This window comes from Podarcis filfolensis, assembly GCF_964270895.1.
Source record: "Podarcis filfolensis genome assembly, chromosome: 5".
Lineage (NCBI taxonomy): Eukaryota > Metazoa > Chordata > Lepidosauria > Squamata > Lacertidae > Podarcis > Podarcis filfolensis.
The window spans coordinates 37,236,768-37,242,451 of NC_139608.1; positions in this window are offsets into that span (position 1 = coordinate 37,236,768).

The following is a 5,684-nucleotide window of genomic DNA, read 5'->3' on the forward strand; positions in this document are numbered from 1 at the left end:
TTCAGGAGAACAAATGGAGAGGTAAAAATGAGGCATCCTATAAACCTGCCCAAAAAGAAATTACACAAGAGCAAAACTGGGGATGATCATAAGGGGTCCATATCCCCTTCTGCCCTTTCTTTTTATATTAAAAAACCCTTTCATTAAAAAAAATAATTTTGAAGCATTTGCTTTATAGAAGTCCCATTTGCTCATTCCCAGATTTCTCAGGATATATGTGACCATATGTGCTGCCTTTGCAAGTAACCACCCTGCGTGTATCTCAAGAAGGCAGATGCATAAAATACCTGGCAAAGGTTATTAAGCATCATGATGACATTTGCAAGCTTGAAGATAGTATTTATTGAGATCTTCCTTTTTTTCCCAGTAAGACAATACAGTTGCATAAAAATGATCACGGTCAGCAATAATCCTCAATGTAAAGTACAAAACCTACAGAAATGGTCTGTGGGATCCATCTGACCCCACACATTTTTAAAACGTAAAAATAATTTACCATTAAGATAGAGGTAGAGGGTGGTGCTGTGGGTTAAACCAGAGCCTAGGACTTGCTGATCAGAAGGTCGGCGGTTCGAATCCCCACGACGGGGTGAGCTCCCATTGCTCGGTCCCTGCTCCTGCCAACCTAGCAGTTCAAAAGCACGTCAATGTGCAAGTAGATAAATAGGTGGGAAGGTAAACGGCGTTTCCGTGTGCTGCTCTGGTTCACCAGAAGCGGCTTAGTCATGCTGGCCACATGACCCGGAAGCTGTACGCTGGCTCCCTCGGCCTATAAAGCGAGATGAGCACCGCAACCCCAGAGTCGGCCACGACTGGCCCTAATGGTCAGGGGTCCTTTACCTCTAGCTTGCAACTTACATACCATACATTTAGCTTGTGCACATTCAGCTTTTCCACGGTGGGCATCCATGGAAAAAATACTTTGGCAGTCCCACCTGCCATAGAACTCAAAGTGATTTAACTCTACATGTTTTGGGCTTTAGGCTCTATCCCTGGAATGAATCACCTGTATGTATAACTATAATATTTGCACAAGTATAACAGCACAATAATCATGATTTGTGAGTGACTCCTAAACAACAAATGTTTAGCTTCGAAGTACAGATATGAATGTTTATAAGTTCGGATGTTATTGGTTGGGTTTTCTAATTTTAAAAAAGGAGGGGCATCTCCAGAAATAAAAGTTTCTCATGCAACGTTTGTGTGTTTGTTATGTAAACTCTGGTTGCATGTTTGTGTGCTTAATATTTGAATTTGAAATAATTTTTCGTAGAGGGAAATGGCAAAGTTAAAAAAAAAAAAACAGAAGTCAACTGCATGTATGGTATGTTCTTATTCTGAACGCATCCTAAAGTAAGGTATGATCTCGACAGTTTTCATGATGAAATAGTCTCCGGATGAATATATTTATTTCTTTTCTCCTGTATTACAGAATGTATGTACAATGCTCTTTAAAAACATTCCAAATCTTTGCAAATCCACGCAAAGAGGAAGGTCAGTCCCTGAATGAATGTGTATGTGAGCAATGAAAAGTATACCCATTCATTTCAGAATGAATGGATATTGAACTGAATGGACCCCACTCAGTTAATGTTTTCATTTCTTGTAAAACAAAGGCTCACCTCTATTTTGAATTTTTCATCAAATGGTTAAACAAAGAACTGGTAAATATGCAGAAGGCGTGGGGAGGGTGTGTGTCTCATAACTGATCACCTACAATAGAGAAACCTCTGCAATTATACACTCCTTCTGAAGGTTTGGTTACTGCAAGAAGGTTTGCCCTCTTTAGTCTGATGCTAAATCTATGGGCAGGGGAAGCATGCACATAAGTATTGAACTCTTTCTTCCTTCTGGTGTACACTGAGCACAGCCACAACTGCAGAAAGAGTACTGTGCCAAAAACACAGTTAATTATGGACGTGGCATGGAAAAGACTAAGATGAATTAAATGTGAATCTGATCAAGCCCAAGGTCATGTTTAATTACCATTCTATACGGAATCATATCTGAATATAGAGCACTATTACAAATAGTATATTAATTAATATTATCTAGAAGAAAGTGCAACTGTGAGAGATATCCAACTAAGTCATACTGAAAGTGCTCCCAAAGAAATCAAAGTCTGTTCATTTTAACTGGTCTGCTCTGGAATGGCGGAAGAGTCAAAAGTGGACTCGCCTGACTTGATCTAGGCATATCATGATCTGGATCGGATCAATGGTCCACTTCAGACTCTGCAGTTCAGTAGATTCATTTATGAGACAGTCAGGACTGTGCACAGGACCATTTTTTAAAAGCTGAAAATCACATTTATGGCTGGGCATTGGAAGCTTTTTTAAAACAACAACAACAACAACCTGAGGGCCACATCCCCTTCTATATAACTTTACAGGGGCCACAGGTGGGTGGAGCCAGATTGTGTGTGTGTATTTTTACAATCAAGCGTTCTATAAATTTTATGAAGTAAATAAAAAATAAAATAAATAAAAGTGGACAAATGAAACAAATGAAAAAAAGCCATTATAAAGTAGGTTAAGGGACGTGGGTGGCGCTGTGGGTAAAACCACAGAGCCTAGGACTTGCCGATCAGAAGGTCGGCGGTTCGAATCCCCGTGACGGGGTGAGCTCCCATTGCTTGGTCCCTGCTCCTGCCAACCTAGCAGTTCAAAGTGCATGTAGATAAATAGGTACTGCTCTGGTGGGAACGTAAACCGTGTTTCCGTGTGCTGCTCTGGTTCGCCAGAAGTGACTTAGTCATGCTGGCCACATGACCCGGAAGCTGTACGCCGGCTCCCTTGGCCAATAAAGCGAGATGAGCACCGCAACCCCAGAGTCGGCTACGACTGGACCTAATGTTCAGGGGTCCCTTTACCTTTACAGTGGTGCCTCGCAAGACGAAAATAATCCGTTCCGCGAGTCTCTTCGTCTAGTGGTTTTTTCGTCTTGCGAAGCAACCCTATTAGCGGCTTAGCGGATTAGCGCTATTAGCGGCTTAGCAGCTTAGCGGCTATTAGCGGCTTAGCGGCTTAGCGGCTAAAAGGCTATTAGCGGCTTAGCGGCTTAGAAAAAGGGGGGGAGCGAAAAAAATCGCAAGACTCGCAAGACGTTTTCATCTTGCAAAGCAAGCCCATAGGGAAATTCGTCTTGCGAAGCGCATCGAAAAACGGAAAACCCTTTCGTCTAGCGGGTTTTTCGTCTTGCGAGGCATTCGTCTTGCGGGGCACCACTGTATAGTAGGTTAGTTTCGACACCCACCCCACACAGCCACTTCAAACCTCCCTCCAAGACAAGGAAGAGGCATTATCACAATTCCTCAAACCTGAAGTTCCACATCCCTGATTTGTAACATCTTTAGATCAAAACTGTGACAAAGCTTTACAGGAATACTAAAAACCCCACCATATAGAAGAACATTGGATCTATTTTATACCATCCATCTATGCAAACTGACTGGATTTTATACAGTTTTATATAGTATTAGACTATATGTATTTCTAAGGTGGCTTCATGACACTGCCACATATTATAAGGATTAAGAACAAGGCATCATTTTCAACTTTAGCCACACGGTGGTGCTTTTTAACTATTTTGATGTGCAACAGAAAATGTAATATAATGTGCCCAATGTGCCCATGTAGCTGTGTAGTTTCTATATGCAGGAAGAAACTGTAACAAGTATTTGGCCATTTCCAATATCATTCTAGCAGAAATTTCACACCAGGGATGTGTGTGAGCTTATAGCTATTTCAGTGAACAGAAAGACCCACAGTTAATAAGAGGAGCATGTTAATAAGATACATATGGCCTGAAGAGAAGCTGTGGATGAGACAAGGGAGGAAGTGCTACACAGTAAGCAATAGAAAATAATCTGGAAGGAAGGACCACATAGTTCAGTGGTATAGTATCTGCTTTCTATGAAGAAGGTCTCAGGTTCAGGTCCCTGGCATCTGCTGCCTGTCAGTGTGAACAACAATGAAGCAGATGGACAAAATGGTCTGGCTCAGTATACAGCAGCACCCTATGTTCCTAATGTAAAAATTTGTACACAAATACAGCACACAGATACATTATTTATGTGTATTGCCTCATGGGTCCATTTCACCTTCAGTATCTCCCAAACTTCCCTTTCCATATATACACACCCATTTATATTTACTCACAAACAGTGCTTTTTGTAGTGGTACTCAGTGGTGCAGAATACTGTCACCTCAAATTATTATTATTACTATTGTTATTGTTATTTTGCTGTCCATGGCAGCCATTTTGTACTGGTATCCATGGCACTTTATCAAGTAGGAGTGCTAGCACCTCATTTTTTACAAAAAAGGGGAGGGGAGCAGTACTCACAAACAGCAGTACTCAAGCATGCCATTGTCATACAGTCAGAATTGGTCTAACAATGGGATAAAGGTTAACAGTGCTGCTGATCTTTTCCCCAGCAACAGAACAGAGTCTCATCAATTACAAGGACTGATGTGTCAGCAGGTTTTTTAAACTTCCGGTTCTGAACAGGTTGAATGTTCTTTAAGCGCTGATCCACACTTCCGCTTGTCTCATGCCTAGATAACACACATCTGAGCTGATTTCCCCTTGCCCCACACCTTTCGCAGGGAAAACCTGCTCTTTCGTGCTAAATGGGAGCAAACTAAAGAGAAAACCTGAGCTGCTATGTGCTCCGAATGAGAGCTAAAGAGTGGTTCACTCCAGGGGAAAGCAGTGTGGTACAAGAGGAAGTGATAAGCCCTAATATTCCAAAACAGCTCTGTAGCTTAGCCAGTGGTTAGGAAGAATTCATGTCAATCCAGAAGTGGATGTAGGGGAGCACGACCGGTCCACCTGCGCTGAGCTGCCAGGGGACCACAGCGGGTGTTGCAACAATGACAAATGACAGAAGGGGAGAAGGGGGGGTGCACCAAATTTTGGCATTGCAAAGGGCGCTGCTGAAATTTAAAAGCCCAAAGTCTGCCACTGCTACAATCTAACCAGATCTTTCATAGCAAAATCAATTGTTAAGGTGCAGGACTGCATCCTCCCTTTACTTGAGTTGCTTCATTTCTTGGATGTACAGTGGTACCTCGGGTTACAGATGCTTCAGGTTACAGACTCCACTAACCCAGAAATAGGACCTCGGGTTAAGAACTTTGCTTCAGGATGAGAGCAGAAAACGTGCTCCGGCGGCACGGCAGCAGCAGGAGGCCCCATTAGCTAAAGTGGTGCTTCAGGTTAAGAACAGTTTCAGGTTAAGAACGGACCTCCAGAACGAATTAAGTTCTTAACCCGAGGTACCACTGTATCTGGTTTCAGAGCAAGGCTGTGTCCACACCCCTCTTTGCTCTGCATTCAGTGCTCTTCCACCACTGGTTTGGAAAGCAGTGCACATACAATGTCAAGCACAAGCCATATCCCCCCTGTAGCTATATTGTCATTTCTTATGGGATATTGCATTTTGATATGTTTTTTCCTGAAATCAGCTTCAGTCAGAATTGAGAAAAAGAATGACCTAGCTGTATTTTAAACGTGCCCACAACCTTGAATTGGCAAAGCCACTCTTTTTCTACAAATCTGTTTATGTTACGTTCTTGCTTCGATGCATCACTTATCTCTCTTCAGATAGGTTTAGTACCTTACAAGATTACCCCAAGCTGACTTGGGCTTCACAATGTAGAGGTCATAATCATCATTGT